Source organism: Taudactylus pleione, unplaced genomic scaffold (assembly GCF_031769625.1).
Source record: "Taudactylus pleione unplaced genomic scaffold, aTauple2 ptg001990l, whole genome shotgun sequence".
Taxonomy (NCBI): domain Eukaryota; kingdom Metazoa; phylum Chordata; class Amphibia; order Anura; family Myobatrachidae; genus Taudactylus; species Taudactylus pleione.
This window is the reverse complement of record NW_028286386.1, coordinates 9,877,479-9,895,886: the sequence shown is the minus strand read 5'-3', so window position 1 is coordinate 9,895,886 and position 18,408 is coordinate 9,877,479.

Here is an 18,408-nt window from a genome sequence, read left to right as displayed (position 1 = left end):
ACTGGAGTGTACTTTGGGGTTTACAGCACCCTTTAATGGTCAAGCCAGCCGGCCCTTTACTTATGACACAGGCGCACGCTTGGCACTACTTTGTTGATGCACGTGAGGCTACTGCGCACACAATTCACAAACATAGAAAACATTTTTTTTTTTGGTTTGGACTGGAGTGTAATTTGGGGGTTACAGCACCCTTTAACGGTCAAGCCAGCCGGCCCTTTACTTATGACACAGGCGCACGCTTGGCACTACTTTGTTGATGCACGTGCGGCTACTGCGTACACAATTCACAAACACAGAAAATATATATTTTTTTGGTTTGGACTGGAGTGTACTTTGGGGGTTACAGCACCCTTTAACGGTCAAGCCAGCCGGCCCTTTACTTATGACACAGGCACACGCTTGGCACTACTTTGTTGATGCACGTGCGGCTACTGCGCACACAATTCACAAACACAGAAAATAATTTTTTTTTTGGTTTGGACTGGAGTGTACTTTGGGGGTTAAAGCACCCTTTAACGGTCAAGCCAGCCGGCCCTTTACTTATGACACAGGCGCACGCTTGGCACTACTTTGTTGATGCACGTGCGGCTACTGCGCACACAATTCACAAACACAGAAAATATTTTTTTTTTGGTTTGGACTGGAGTGTACTTTGGGGGTTACAGCACCCTTTAACGGTCAATCCAGCCGGCCCTTTACTTATGACACAGGCGCACGCTTGGCACTACTTTGTTGATGCACGTGCGGCTACTGCGCACACCATTCACAAACACAGAAAATAATATTTTTTTTGGTTTGGACTGGAGTGTACTTTGGGGGTTAGAGCACCCTTTAACGGTCAAGCCAGCTGGCCCTTTACTTATGACACAGGCGCACGCTTGGCACAACTTTGTTAATGCACATGCGGCTACTGCGCACACAATTCACAAAAAGAGAAAATATATATTTTTTTGGTTTGGACTGGAGTATACTTTGGGGGATACAGCACCCTTTAACGGTCAAGCCAGCCGGACCTTTACTTATGACACAGGCGCACGCTTGGCACTACTTTGTTGATGCACGTGCGGCTACTGCGAACACAATTCACAAACACAGAAAATATTTTTTTTTTGGTTTGGACTGGAGTGTACTTTGGGGGTTACAGCACCCTTTAATGGTCAAGCCAGCCGGCCCTTTACTTATGACACAGGCGCACGCTTGGCACTACTTTGTTGATGCACGTGCGGCTACTGCGCACACAATTCACAACCACAGAAAATAATTTTTTTTTTTGGTTTGGACTGGAGTGTACTTTGGGGGTTACAGCACCCTTTAACGGTCAAGCCAGCCGGCCCTTTAGTTATGACACAGGCGCACACTTGGCACTACTTTGTTAATGCACGTGCGGCTACTGCGCACACAATTCACAAACACAGAAAATAATTTTTTTTTTGGTTTGGACTGGAACGTACTTTGGGGGTTACAGCACCCTTTAACGGTCAAGCCAGCTGGCCCTTTACTTATGACACAGGCGCACGCTTGGCATTACTTTGTTGATGCAAGTGCGGCTACTGCACACACAATTCACAAACACAGAAAATAATTTTTTTTTTGGTTTGGACTGGAGTGTACTTTGGGGGTTACAGCACCCTTTAACGGTCAAGCCAGCTGGCCCTTTACTTATGACACAGGCGCATGCTTGGCACTACTTTGTTGATGCACGTGCGGCTACTGCGCACACAATTCACAAACACAGAAAATAATTTTTTTGGGGGTTTGGACTGGAGTGTACTTTGGGGTTTACAGCACCCTTTAACGGTCAAGCCAGCCGGCCCTTTACTTATGACACAGGCGCACGCTTGGCACTACTTTGTTGATGCACGTGCGGCTACTGCGCACACAATTCACAAACACAGAAAATATATTTTTTTTTGGTTTGGACTGGAGTGTACTTTGGGGGTTACAGCACCCTTTAACAGTCAAGCCAGCCAGATCTTTACTTATGACACAGGCGCACGCTTGGCACTACTTTGTTGATGCACGTGCGGCTACTGCGCACACAATTCACAAACACAGAAAATATTTATTTTTTGGTTTGGACTGGAGTGTAGTTTGGGGGTTACAGCACCCTTTAACGGTCAAGCCAGCCAGCCCTTTACCTATGACACAGGCGCACGCTTGGCACTACTTTGTTGATGCACGTGCGGCTACTGCGCACACAATTCACAAACACAGAAAATATTTTTTTGGGGGGTTTGGACTGGAGTGTACTTTGGAAGTTACAGCACCCTTTAACTGTCAAGCCAGCCGGCCCTTTAGTTATGACACAGGCGCACGCTTGGCACTACTTTGTTAATGCACGTGCGGCTACTGCGCACACAATTCACAAACACAGAAAATATATATTTTTTTGGTTTGGACTGGAGTGTACTTTGGGGGTTACAGCACCCTTTAAAGGTCAAGCCAGCCGGACCTTTACTTATGACACAGGCGCACGCTTGGCACTACTTTGTTGATGCACGTGCGGCTACTGCGCACACAATTCACAAACACAGAAAATATTTTTTTTTTTGGTTTGGACTGGAGTGTACTTTGGGGGTTACAGCACCCTTTAACGGTCAAGCCAGCCGCCCCTTTACTTATGACACAGGCGCACGCTTGGCACTACTTTGTTGATGCACGTGCGGCTACTGCGCACACAATTCACAAACACAGAAAATAATTTTTTTTTGGGTTTGGACTGGAGTGTACTTTGGGGGTTACAGCACCCTTTAACGGTCAAGCCAGCCGGCCCTTTACTTATGACACAGGCGCACGCTTGGCACTACTTTGTTGATGCACGTGCGGCTACTGCGCACACAATTCACAAACACAGAAAATATTTTTTTTTTTGGTTTGGACTGGAGTGTACTTTGGGGGTTACAGCACCCTTTAACGGTCAAGCCAGCCAGCCCTTTACTTATGACACAGGTGCACGCTTGGCACTACTTTGTTGATGCACGTGCTGCTACTGCGCAGACAATTCACAAACACAGAAAATATTTTTTTTTTTGGTTTGGACTGGAGTGTACTTTGGGGTTTACAGCACCCTTTAATGGTCAAGCCAGCCGGCCCTTTACTTATGACACAGGCGCACCCTTGGCACTACTTTGTTGATGCACGTGAGGCTACTGCGCACACAATTCACAAACATAGAAAATATTTTTTTTTTTGGTTTGGACTGGAGTGTAATTTGGGGGTTACAGCACCCTTTAACGGTCAAGCCAGCCGGCCCTTTACTTATGACACAGGCGCACGCTTGGCACTACTTTGTTGATGCACGTGCGGCTACTGCGTACACAATTCACAAACACAGAAAATATATATTTTTTTGGTTTGGACTGGAGTGTACTTTGGGGGTTACAGCACCCTTTAACGGTCAAGCCAGCCGGCCCTTTACTTATGACACAGGCACACGCTTGGCACTACTTTGTTGATGCACGTGCGGCTACTGCGCACACAATTCACAAACACAGAAAATAATTTTTTTTTTGGTTTGGACTGGAGTGTACTTTGGGGGTTAAAGCACCCTTTAAAGGTCAAGCCAGCCGGCCCTTTACTTATGACACAGGCGCACGCTTGGCATTACTTTGTTGATGCACGTGCGTCTACTGCGCAGACAATTCACAAACACAGATAATATTTTTTTTTTTGGTTTGTACTGGAGTGTACTTTGGGGTTTACAGCACCCTTTAATGGTCAAGCCAGCCGGCCCTTTACTTATGACACAGGCGCACGCTTGGCACTACTTTGTTGATGCACGTGAGGCTACTGCGCACACAATTCACAAACACAGAAAATATTTTTTTTTTGGTTTGGACTGGAGTGTACTTTGGGGGTTACAGCACCCTTTAACGGTCAAGCCAGCTGGCCCTTTACTTATGACACAGGCGCACGCTTGGCATTACTTTGTTGATGCACGTGAGGCTACTGCGCACACAATTCACAAACACAGAAAATATTTTTTTTTTTGGTTTGGACTGGAGTGTACTTTGGGGGTTACAGCACCCTTTAATGGTCTAGCCAGCCGGCCCTTTACTTATGACACAGGCGCACGCTTGGCACTACTTTGTTGATGCACGTGCGGCTACTGCGTTCACAATTCACAAACACAGAAAATATATATTTTTTTGGTTTGGACTGGAGTGTACTTTGGGGGTTACAGCACCCTTTAACGGTCAAGCCAGCCAGCCCTTTACTTATGACACAGGCACACGCTTGGCACTACTTTGTTGATGCACGTGCGGCTACTGCGCACACAATTCACAAACACAGAAAATAATTTTTTTTTTGGTTTGGACTGGAGCGTACTTTGGGGGTTACAGCACCCTTTAACGGTCAAGCCAGCCGGCCCTTTACTTATGACACAGGCGCCCGCTTGGCATTACTTTGTTGATGCACGTGTGGCTACTGCGCACACAATTCACAAACACAGAAAATAATTTTTTTTTTGGTTTGGACTGGAACATACTTTGGGGGTTACAGCACCCTTTAATGGTCAAGCCAGCCGGCCCTTTACTTATGACACAGGCGCACGCTTGGCATTACTTTGTTGATGCACGTGCGGTTACTGCACACACAATTCACAAACACAGAAAATAATTTTTTTTTTGGTTTGGACTGGAGTGTACTTTGGGGGTTACAGCACCCTTTAACGGTCAAGCCAGCTGGCCCTTTACTTATGACACAGGCGCACGCTTGGCACTACTTTGTTGATGCACGTGCGGCTACTGCGCACACAATTCACAAACACAGAAAATGATTTTTTTTTTGGTTTGGACTGGAGTGTACTTTGGGGTTTACAGCACCTTTTAATGGTCAAGCCAGCCGGCCCTTTACTTATGACACAGGCGCACGCATGGCACTACTTTGTTGATGCACGTGCGGCTACTGCGCACACAATTCACAAACACAGAAAATATTTTTTTTTTTGGTTTGGACTGGAGTGTACTTTGGGGGTTACAGCACCCTTTAATGGTCAAGCCAGCCGGAACCTTTACTTATGACACAGGCGCACGCTTGGCACTACTTTGTTGATGCACGTGCGGCTACTGCGCACACAATTCACAAACACAGAAAATAATTTTTTTTTGGTTTGGACTGGAGTGTACTTTGGGGGTTACAGCACCCTTTAACAGTCAAGCCAGCCAGCCCTTTACCTATGACACAGGCGCACGCTTGGCACTACTTTGTTGATGCACGTGCGGCTACTGCGCACACAATTCACAAACACAGAAAATATTTTTTTTTTGGTTTGGACTGGAGTGTACTTTGGGGGTTACAGCACCCTTTAATGGTCAAGCCAGCCGGCCCTTTACTTATGACACAGGCGCACGCTTGGCACTACTTTGTTGATGCACGTGCGGCTACTGCGCACACAATTCACAAACACAGAAAATATATTTTTTTTTGGTTTGGACTGGAGTGTACTTTGGGGGTTACAGCACCCTTTAACGGTCAAGCCAGCTGGCCCTTTACTTATGACACAGGCGCAGGCTTGGCATTACTTTGTTGATGCACGTGAGGCTACTGCGCACACAATTCACAAACACAGAAAATATTTTTTTTTTGGTTTGGACTGGAGTGTACTTTGGGGGTTACAGCACCCTTTAATGGTCTAGCCAGCCGGCCCTTTACTTATGACACAGGCGCACGCTTGGCACTACTTTGTTGATGCACGTGCGGCTACTGCGTTCACAATTCACAAACACAGAAAATATATATTTTTTTGGTTTGGACTGGAGTGTACTTTGGGGGTTACAGCACCCTTTAACGGTCAAGCCAGCCAGCCCTTTACTTATGACACAGGCACACGCTTGGCACTACTTTGTTGATGCACGTGCGGCTACTGCGCACACAATTCACAAACACAGAAAATAATATTTTTTTTGGTTTGGACTGGAGCGTACTTTGGGGGTTACAGCACCCTTTAACGGTCAAGCCAGCCGGCCCTTTACTTATGACACAGGCGCCCGCTTGGCATTACTTTGTTGATGCACGTGCGCTACTGCGCACACAATTCACAAACACAGAAAATAATTTTTTTTTTGGTTTGGACTGGAACATACTTTGGGGGTTACAGCACCCTTTAACGGTCAAGCCAGCCGGCCCTTTACTTATGACACAGGCGCACGCTTGGCATTACTTTGTTGATGCACATGCGGTTACTGCACACACAATTCACAAACACAGAAAATAATTTTTTTTTTGGTTTGGACTGGAGTGTACTTTGGGGGTTACAGCACCCTTTAACGGTCAAGCCAGCTGGCCCTTTACTTATGACACAGGCGCACGCTTGGCACTACTTTGTTGATGCACGTACGGCTACTGCGCACACAATTCACAAACACAGAAAATGATTTTTTTTTTGGTTTGGACTGGAGTGTACTTTGGGGTTTACAGCACCTTTTAACGGTCAAGCCAGCCGGCCCTTTACTTATGACACAGGCGCACGCTTGGCACTACTTTGTTGATGCACGTGCGGCTACTGCGCACACAATTCACAAACACAGAAAATATTTTTTTTTTTGGTTTGGACTGGAGTGTACTTTGGGGGTTACAGCACCCTTTAACGGTAAAGCCAGCCGGACCTTTACTTATGACACAGGCGCACGCTTGGCACTACTTTGTTGATGCACGTGCGGCTACTGCGCACACAATTCACAAACACAAAAAATAATTTTTTTTTGGTTTGGACTGGAGTGTACTTTGGGGGTTACAGCACCCTTTAACAGTCAAGCCAGCCAGCCCTTTACCTATGACACAGGCGCACGCTTGGCACTACTTTGTTGATGCACGTGCGGCTACTGCGCACACAATTCACAAACACAGAAAATATTTTTTTTTTTGGTTTGGACTGGAGTGTACTTTGGGGGTTACAGCACCCTTTAACGGTCAAGCCAGCCGGCCCTTTACTTATGACACAGGCGCACGCTTGGCACTAATTTGTTGATGCACATGAGGCTACTGGGCACACAATTCACAAACACAGAAAATATATATTTTTTTGGTTTTGACTGGAGTGTACTTTGGGGGTTACAGCACCCTTTAACGGTCAAGCCAGCCGGCCCTTTACTTATGACACAGGCGCCCGCTTGGCATTACTTTGTTGATGCACGTGCGTCTACTGCGCACACAATTCAGAAAACACAGAAAATAATTTTTTTTTTGGTTTGGACTGGAACGTACTTTGGAGGTTACAGCACCCTTTAACGGTCAAGCCAGCTGGCCCTTTACTTATGACACAGGCGCAAGCTTGGCACTACTTTGTTGATGCACGTGTGGCTACTACGCACACAATTTACAGACACAGAAAATATTTTTTTTTTTTGGTTTGGACTGGAGTGTACTTTGGGGGTTACAGCACCCTTTAACGGTCAAGCCAGCCGGCCCTTTACTTATGACACAGGCGCACGCTTGGCACTACTTTGTTGATGCACGTGCGGCTACTGCGCACACAATTCACAAACACAGAAAATATTTTTTTTTTGGTTTGGACTGGAGTGTACTTTGGGGGTTACAGCACCCTTTAACGGTCAATCCAGCCGGCCCTTTACTTATGACACAGGCGCACGCTTGGCACTACTTTGTTGATGCACGTGCGGCTACTGCGCACACCATTCACAAACACAGAAAATAATATTTTTTTTGGTTTGGACTGGAGTGTACTTTGGGGGTTACAGCACCCTTTAACGGTCAAGCCAGCTGGCGCTTTACTTATGACACAGGCGCACGCTTGGCACAACTTTGTTAATGCACATGCGGCTACTGTGCACACAATTCACAAAAAGAGAAAATATATATTTTTTTGGTTTGGACTGGAGTATACTTTGGGGGATACAGCACCCTTTAACGGTCAAGCCAGCCGGACCTTTACTTATGACACAGGCGCACGCTTGGCACTACTTTGTTGATGCACGTGCGGCTACTGCGAACACAATTCACAAACACAGAAAATATTTTTTTTTTGGTTTGGACTGGAGTGTACTTTGGGGGTTACAGCACCCTTTAATGGTCAAGCCAGCCGGCCCTTTACTTATGACACAGGCGCACGCTTGGCACTACTTTGTTGATGCACGTGCGGCTACTGCGCACACAATTCACAACCACAGAAAATAATTTTTTTTTTTGGTTTGGACTGGAGTGTACTTTGGGGGTTACAGCACCCTTTAATGGTCTAGCCAGCCGGCCCTTTACTTATGACACAGGCGCACGCTTGGCACTACTTTGTTGATGCACGTGCGGCTACTGCGTTCACAATTCACAAACACAGAAAATATATATTTTTTTGGTTTGGACTGGAGTGTACTTTGGGGGTTACAGCACCCTTTAACGGTCAAGCCAGCCAGCCCTTTACTTATGACACAGGCACACGCTTGGCACTACTTTGTTGATGCACGTGCGGCTACTGCGCACACAATTCACAAACACAGAAAATAATATTTTTTTTGGTTTGGACTGGAGCGTACTTTGGGGGTTACAGCACCCTTTAACGGTCAAGCCAGCCGGCCCTTTACTTATGACACAGGCGCCCGCTTGGCATTACTTTGTTGATGCACGTGCGCTACTGCGCACACAATTCACAAACACAGAAAATAATTTTTTTTTTGGTTTGGACTGGAACATACTTTGGGGGTTACAGCACCCTTTAACGGTCAAGCCAGCCGGCCCTTTACTTATGACACAGGCGCACGCTTGGCATTACTTTGTTGATGCACATGCGGTTACTGCACACACAATTCACAAACACAGAAAATAATTTTTTTTTTGGTTTGGACTGGAGTGTACTTTGGGGGTTACAGCACCCTTTAACGGTCAAGCCAGCTGGCCCTTTACTTATGACACAGGCGCACGCTTGGCACTACTTTGTTGATGCACGTACGGCTACTGCGCACACAATTCACAAACACAGAAAATGATTTTTTTTTTGGTTTGGACTGGAGTGTACTTTGGGGTTTACAGCACCTTTTAACGGTCAAGCCAGCCGGCCCTTTACTTATGACACAGGCGCACGCTTGGCACTACTTTGTTGATGCACGTGCGGCTACTGCGCACACAATTCACAAACACAGAAAATATTTTTTTTTTTGGTTTGGACTGGAGTGTACTTTGGGGGTTACAGCACCCTTTAACGGTCAAGCCAGCCGGACCTTTACTTATGACACAGGCGCACGCTTGGCACTACTTTGTTGATGCACGTGCGGCTACTGCGCACACAATTCACAAACACAAAAAATAATTTTTTTTTGGTTTGGACTGGAGTGTACTTTGGGGGTTACAGCACCCTTTAACAGTCAAGCCAGCCAGCCCTTTACCTATGACACAGGCGCACGCTTGGCACTACTTTGTTGATGCACGTGCGGCTACTGCGCACACAATTCACAAACACAGAAAATATTTTTTTTTTTGGTTTGGACTGGAGTGTACTTTGGGGGTTACAGCACCCTTTAACGGTCAAGCCAGCCGGCCCTTTACTTATGACACAGGCGCACGCTTGGCACTAATTTGTTGATGCACATGAGGCTACTGGGCACACAATTCACAAACACAGAAAATATATATTTTTTTGGTTTTGACTGGAGTGTACTTTGGGGGTTACAGCACCCTTTAACGGTCAAGCCAGCCGGCCCTTTACTTATGACACAGGCGCCCGCTTGGCATTACTTTGTTGATGCACGTGCGTCTACTGCGCACACAATTCAGAAAACACAGAAAATAATTTTTTTTTTGGTTTGGACTGGAACGTACTTTGGAGGTTACAGCACCCTTTAACGGTCAAGCCAGCTGGCCCTTTACTTATGACACAGGCGCAAGCTTGGCACTACTTTGTTGATGCACGTGTGGCTACTACGCACACAATTTACAAACACAGAAAATAATTTTTTTTTTTGGTTTGGACTGGAGTGTACTTTGGGGGTTACAGCACCCTTTAACGGTCAAGCCAGCCGGCCCTTTACTTATGACACAGGCGCACGCTTGGCACTACTTTGTTGATGCACGTGCGGCTACTGCGCACACAATTCACAAACACAGAAAATATTTTTTTTTTGGTTTGGACTGGAGTGTACTTTGGGGGTTACAGCACCCTTTAACGGTCAATCCAGCCGGCCCTTTACTTATGACACAGGCGCACGCTTGGCACTACTTTGTTGATGCACGTGCGGCTACTGCGCACACCATTCACAAACACAGAAAATAATATTTTTTTTGGTTTGGACTGGAGTGTACTTTGGGGGTTACAGCACCCTTTAACGGTCAAGCCAGCTGGCGCTTTACTTATGACACAGGCGCACGCTTGGCACAACTTTGTTAATGCACATGCGGCTACTGTGCACACAATTCACAAAAAGAGAAAATATATATTTTTTTGGTTTGGACTGGAGTATACTTTGGGGGATACAGCACCCTTTAACGGTCAAGCCAGCCGGACCTTTACTTATGACACAGGCGCACGCTTGGCACTACTTTGTTGATGCACGTGCGGCTACTGCGAACACAATTCACAAACACAGAAAATATTTTTTTTTTGGTTTGGACTGGAGTGTACTTTGGGGGTTACAGCACCCTTTAATGGTCAAGCCAGCCGGCCCTTTACTTATGACACAGGCGCACGCTTGGCACTACTTTGTTGATGCACGTGCGGCTACTGCGCACACAATTCACAACCACAGAAAATAATTTTTTTTTTTGGTTTGGACTGGAGTGTACTTTGGGGGTTACAGCACCCTTTAACGGTCAAGCCAGCCGGCCCTTTAGTTATGACACAGGCGCACGCTTGGCACTACTTTGTTAATGCACGTGCGGCTACTGCGCACACAATTCACAAACACAGAAAATAATTTTTTTTTTGGTTTGGACTGGAACGTACTTTGGGGGTTACAGCACCCTTTAACAGTCAAGCCAGCTGGCCCTTTACTTATGACACAGGCGCACGCTTGGCATTACTTTGTTGATGCAAGTGCGGCTACTGCACACACAATTCACAAACACAGAAAATAATTTTTTTTTTGGTTTGGACTGGAGTGTACTTTGGGGGTTACAGCACCCTTTAACGGTCAAGCCAGCTGGCCCTTTACTTATGACACAGGCGCATTCTTGGCACTACTTTGTTGATGCACGTGCGGCTACTGCGCACACAATTCACAAACACAGAAAATAATTTTTTTTGGGGTTTGGACTGGAGTGTACTTTGGGGTTTACAGCACCCTTTAACGGTCAAGCCAGCCGGCCCTTTACTTATGACACAGGCGCACGCTTGGCACTACTTTGTTGATGCACGTGCGGCTACTGCGCACACAATTCACAAACACAGAAAATATTTTTTTTTTTGGTTTGGACTGGAGTGTACTTTGGGGGTTACAGCACCCTTTAACAGTCAAGCCAGCCGGATCTTTACTTATGACACAGGCGCACGCTTGGCACTACCTTGTTGATGCACGTGCGGCTACTGCGCACACAATTCACAAACACAGAAAATATTTATTTTTTGGTTTGGACTGGAGTGTAGTTTGGGGGTTACAGCACCCTTTAACGGTCAAGCCAGCCAGCCCTTTACCTATGACACAGGCGCACGCTTGGCACTACTTTGTTGATGCACGTGCGGCTACTGCGCACACAATTCACAAACACAGAAAATATTTTTTTGGGGGGTTTGGACTGGAGTGTACTTTGGGGGTTACAGCACCCTTTAACGGTCAAGCCAGCCGGCCCTTTACTTATGACACAGGCGCACGCTTGGCACTACTTTGTTGATGCACGTGAGGCTACTGGGCACACAATTCACAAACACAGAAAATATATATTTTTTTGGTTTGGACTGGAGTGTACTTTGGGGGTTACAGCACCCTTTAACGGTCAAGCCAGCCGGCCCTTTACTTATGACACAGGCGCACGCTTGGCACTACTTTGTTGATGCATGTGCGGCTACTGCGCACACAATTCACAAACACAGAAAATAATTTTTTTTTTGGTTTGGACTGGAGTGTACTTTGGGGGTTACAGCACCCTTTAACGGTCAAGCCAGCTGGCCCTTTACATATGACACAGGCGCAAGCTTGGCACTACTTTGTTGATGCACGTGTGGCTACTACGCACACAATTTACAAACACAGAAAATAATTTTTTTTTTTGGTTTGGACTGGAGTGTACTTTGGGGGTTACAGCACCCTTTAACGGTCAAGCCAGCCGGCCCTTTACTTATGACACAGGCGCACGCTTGGCACTACTTTGTTGATGCACGTGCCGCTACTGCGCACACAATTCACAAACACAGAAAATATTTTTTTTTTGGTTTGGACTGGAGTGTACTTTGGGGGTTACAGCACCCTTTAACGGTCAAGCCAGCCGGCCCTTTACTTATGACACAGGCGCACGCTTGGCACTACTTTGTTGATGCACGTGCAGCTACTGCGCACACCATTCACAAACACAGAAAATAATTTTTTTTTTGGTTTGGACTGGAGTGTACTTTGGGGGTTACAGCACCCTTTAACGGTCAAGCCAGCTGGCCCTTTACTTATGACACAGGCGCACGCTTGGCACAACTTTGTTAATGCACATGCGGCTACTGCGCACACAATTCACAAAAAGAGAAAATATATATTTTTTTGGTTTGGACTGGAGTATACTTTGGGGGATACAGCACCCTTTAACGGTCAAGCCAGCCAGACCTTTACTTATGACACAGGCGCACGCTTGGCACTACTTTGTTGATGCACGTGCGGCTACTGCGCACACAATTCACAAACACAGAAAATATTTTTATTTTGGTTTGGACTGGAGTGTACTTTGGGGGTTACAGCACCCTTTAATGGTCAAGCCAGCTGGCCCTTTACTTATGACACAGGCGCACGCTTGGCACTACTTTGTTGATGCACGTGCGGCTACTGCGCACACAATTCACAACCACAGAAAATAATTTTTTTTTTGGTTTGGACTGGAGTGTACTTTGGGGGTTACAGCACCCTTTAACGGTCAAGCCAGCCAGCCCTTTAGTTATGACACAGGCGCACGCTTGGCACTACTTTGTTAATGCACGTGCGGCTACTGCGCACACAATTCACAAACACAGAAAATATATATTTTTTTGGTTTGGACTGGAGTGTACTTTGGGGGTTACAGCACCCTTTAAAGGTCAAGCCAGCCGGACCTTTACTTATGTCACAGGCGCACGCTTGGCACTACTTTGTTGATGCACGTGCGGCTACTACGCACACAATTCACAAACACAGAAAATATTTTTTTGGGGGGTTTGGACTGGAGTGTACTTTGGGGGTTACAGCACCCTTTAACGGTCAAGCCAGCCGGCCCTTTACTTATGACACAGGCGCACGCTTGGCACTACTTTGTTGATGCACGTGCGGCTACTGCGCACACAATTCACAAACACAGAAAATAATTTTTTTTTGGTTTGGACTGGAGTGTACTTTGGGGGTTACAGCACCCTTTAACGGTCAAGCCAGCCGGCCCTTTACTTATGACACAGGTGCACGCTTGGCACTACTTTGTTGATGCACGTGCGGCTACTGCGCACACAATTCACAAACACAGAAAATATTTTTTTTTTTGGTTTGGACTGGAGTGTACTTTGGGGGTTACAGCACCCTTTAATGGTCAAGCCAGCCAGCCATTTACTTATGACACAGGTGCACGCTTGGCACTACTTTGTTGATGCACGTGCGGCTACTGCGCAGACAATTCACAAACACAGAAAATATTTTTTTTTTGGTTTGTACTGGAGTGTACTTTGGGGTTTACAGCACCCTTTAATGGTCAACCCAGCCGGCCCTTTACTTATGACACAGGCGCACGCTTCGCACTACTTTGTTGATGCACGTGCGGCTACTGCGCACACAATTCACAAACACAGAAAATATTATTTTTTTTGGTTTGGACTGGAGTGTACTTTGGGGGTTACAGCACCCTTTAACGGTCAAGCCAGCCGGCCCTTTACTTATGACACAGGCGCACGCTTGGCACTACTTTGTTGATGCACGTGCGGCTACTGCGTACACAATTCACAAACACAGAAAATATATTTTTTTTTGGTTTGGACTGGAGTGCACTTTGGGGGTTACAGCACCCTTTAACTGTCAAGCCTGCCGGCCCTTTACTTATGACACAGGCGCACGCTTGGCACTACTTTGTTGATGCACGTGCGGCTACTGCGCACACAATTCACAAACACTGAAAATAATTTTTTTTTTGGTTTGGACTGGAGCGTACTTTGGGGGTTACAGCACCCTTTAACGGTCAATCCAGCCGGCCCTTTACTTATGACACAGGCGCACGCTTGGCGTTACTTTGTTGATGCACGTGCGGCTACTGCGCACACAATTCACAAACACAGAAAATATTTTTTTTTTTGGTTTGGACTGGAGTGTACTTTGGGGGTTACAGCACCCTTTAACGGTCAAACCAGCCGGCCCTTTACTTATGACACAGGCGCACGCTTGGCACTACTTTGTTGATGCACGTGCGGCTACTGCACACACAATTCACAAACACAGAAAATATTTTTTTTTTGGTTTGGATTGGAGTGTACTTTGGGGGTTACAGCACCCTTTATTGGTCAAGCCAGCCGGCCCTTTACTTATGACACAGGCGCACGCATGGCATTACTTTGTTGATGCACGTGCGGCTACTGCGCACACAATTCACAAACACAGAAAATATTTTTTTTTTCGGTTTGGACTGGAGAGTATTTTGGGGGTTACAGCACCCTTTAACGGTCAAGCCAGCCGGCCCTTTACTTATGACACAGGCGCACGCTTGGCATTACTTTGTTTATGCACGTGCGGCTACTGCGCACACAATTCACAAACACAGAAAATATATATTTTTTTGGTTTGGACTGGAGTGTACTTTGGGGTTTACAGCACCCTTTTACGGTCAAGCCAGCCGGCCCTTTACTTATGACACAGGCGCACGCTTGGCACTACTTTGTTGATGCACGTGCGGCTACTGCGCACACAATTCACAAACACAGAAAATATTTTTTTTTTTGGTTTGGACTGGAGTGTACTTTGGGGGTTACAGCACCCTTTAACAGTCAAGCCAGCCGGATCTTTACTTATGACACAGAGGCACGCTTGGCACTACTTTGTTGATGCACGTGCGGCTACTGCGCACACAATTCACAAACACAGAAAATATTTATTTTTTGGTTTGGACTGGAGTGTAGTTTGGGGGTTACAGCACCCTTTAACGGTCAAGCCAGCCAGCCCTTTACCTATGACACAGGCGCACGCTTGGCACTACTTTGTTGATGCACGTGCGGCTACTGCGCACACAATTCACAAACACAGAAAATATTTTTTTTTGGGGTTTGGACTGGAGTGTACTTTGGGGGTTACAGCACCCTTTAATGGTCAAGCCAGCTGGCCCTTTACTTATGACACAGGCGCACGCTTGGCACTACTTTGTTGATGCACGTGAGGCTACTGGGCACACAATTCACAAACACAGAAAATATATATTTTTTTGGTTTGGACTGGAGTGTACTTTGGGGGTTACAGCACCCTTTAACGGTCAAGCCAGCCGGCCCTTTACTTATGACACAGGCGCACGCTTGGCACTACTTTGTTGATGCATGTGCGGCTACTGCGCACACAATTCACAAACACAGAAAATAATTTTTTTTTTGGTTTGGACTGGAGTGTACTTTGGGGGTTACAGCACCCTTTAACGGTCAAGCCAGCTGGCCCTTTACATATGACACAGGCGCAAGCTTGGCACTACTTTGTTGATGCACGTGTGGCTACTACGCACACAATTTACAAACACAGAAAATAATTTTTTTTTTGGTTTGGACTGGAGTGTACTTTGGGGGTTACAGCACCCTTTAACGGTCAAGCCAGCCGGCCCTTTACTTATGACACAGGCGCACGCTTGGCACTACTTTGTTGATGCACGTGCCGCTACTGCGCACACAATTCACAAACACAGAAAATATTTTTTTTTTGGTTTGGACTGGAGTGTACTTTGGGGGTTACAGCACCCTTTAACGGTCAAGCCAGCCGGCCCTTTACTTATGACACAGGCGCACGCTTGGCACTACTTTGTTGATGCACGTGCAGCTACTGCGCACACCATTCACAAACACAGAAAATAATTTTTTTTTTGGTTTGGACTGGAGTGTACTTTGGGGGTTACAGCACCCTTTAACGGTCAAGCCAGCTGGCCCTTTACTTATGACACAGGCGCACGCTTGGCACAACTTTGTTAATGCACATGCGGCTACTGCGCACACAATTCACAAAAAGAGAAAATATATATTTTTTTGGTTTGGACTGGAGTATACTTTGGGGGATACAGCACCCTTTAACGGTCAAGCCAGCCAGACCTTTACTTATGACACAGGCGCACGCTTGGCACTACTTTGTTGATGCAAGTGCGGCTACTGCGCACACAATTCACAAACACAGAAAATATTTTTATTTTGGTTTGGACTGGAGTGTACTTTGGGGGTTACAGCACCCTTTAATGGTCAAGCCAGCTGGCCCTTTACTTATGACACAGGCGCACGCTTGGCACTACTTTGTTGATGCACGTGCGGCTACTGCGCACACAATTCACAACCACAGAAAATAATTTTTTTTTTGGTTTGGACTGGAGTGTACTTTGGGGGTTACAGCACCCTTTAACGGTCAAGCCAGCCGGCCCTTTAGTTATGACACAGGCGCACGCTTGGCACTACTTTGTTAATGCACGTGCGGCTACTGCGCACACAATTCACAAACACAGAAAATATATATTTTTTTGGTTTGGACTGGAGTGTACTTTGGGGGTTACAGCACCCTTTAAAGGTCAAGCCAGCCGGACCTTTACTTATGTCACAGGCGCACGCTTGGCACTACTTTGTTGATGCACGTGCGGCTACTACGCACACAATTCACAAACACAGAAAATATTTTTTTGGGGGGTTTGGACTGGAGTGTACTTTGGGGGTTACAGCACCCTTTAACGGTCAAGCCAGCCGGCCCTTTACTTATGACACAGGCGCACGCTTGGCACTACTTTGTTGATGCACGTGCGGCTACTGCGCACACAATTCACAAACACAGAAAATAATTTTTTTTTTGGTTTGGACTGGAGTGTACTTTGGGGGTTACAGCACCCTTTAACGGTCAAGCCAGCCGGCCCTTTACTTATGACACAGGTGCACGCTTGGCACTACTTTGTTGATGCACGTGCGGCTACTGCGCACACAATTCACAAACACAGAAAATATTTTTTTTTTTGGTTTGGACTGGAGTGTACTTTGGGGGTTACAGCACCCTTTAATGGTCAAGCCAGCCAGCCATTTACTTATGACACAGGTGCACGCTTGGCACTACTTTGTTGATGCACGTGCGGCTACTGCGCAGACAATTCACAAACACAGAAAATATTTTTTTTTTGGTTTGTACTGGAGTGTACTTTGGGGTTTACAGCACCCTTTAATGGTCAACCCAGCCGGCCCTTTACTTATGACACAGGCGCACGCTTCGCACTACTTTGTTGATGCACGTGCGGCTACTGCGCACACAATTCACAAACACAGAAAATATTTTTTTTTTTGGTTTGGACTGGAGTGTACTTTGGGGGTTACAGCACCCTTTAACGGTCAAGCCAGCCGGCCCTTTACTTATGACACAGGCGCACGCTTGGCACTACTTTGTTGATGCACGTGCGGCTACTGCGTACACAATTCACAAACACAGAAAATATATTTTTTTTTGGTTTGGACTGGAGTGCACTTTGGGGGTTACAGCACCCTTTAACTGTCAAGCCTGCCGGCCCTTTACTTATGACACAGGCGCACGCTTGGCACTACTTTGTTGATGCACGTGCGGCTACTGCGCACACAATTCACAAACACTGAAAATAATTTTTTTTTGGTTTGGACTGGAGCGTACTTTGGGGGTTACAGCACCCTTTAACGGTCAATCCAGCTGGCCCTTTACTTATGACACAGGCGCACGCTTGGCGTTACTTTGTTGATGCACGTGCGGCTACTGCGCACACAATTCACAAACACAGAAAATATTTTTTTTTTTGGTTTGGACTGGAGTGTACTTTGGGGGTTACAGCACCCTTTAACGGTCAAACCAGCCGGCCCTTTACTTATGACACAGGCGCACGCTTGGCACTACTTTGTTGATGCACGTGCGGCTACTGCGCACACAATTCACAAACACAGAAAATATTTTTTTTTTGGTTTGGATTGGAGTGTACTTTGGGGGTTACAGCACCCTTTAACGGTCAAGCCAGCCGGACCTTTACTTATGACACAGGCGCACGCTTGGCACTACTTTGTTGATGCACGTGCGGCTACTGCGCACACAATTCACAAACACAGAAAATAATTTTTTTTTGGTTTGGACTGGAGTGTACTTTGGGGGTTACAGC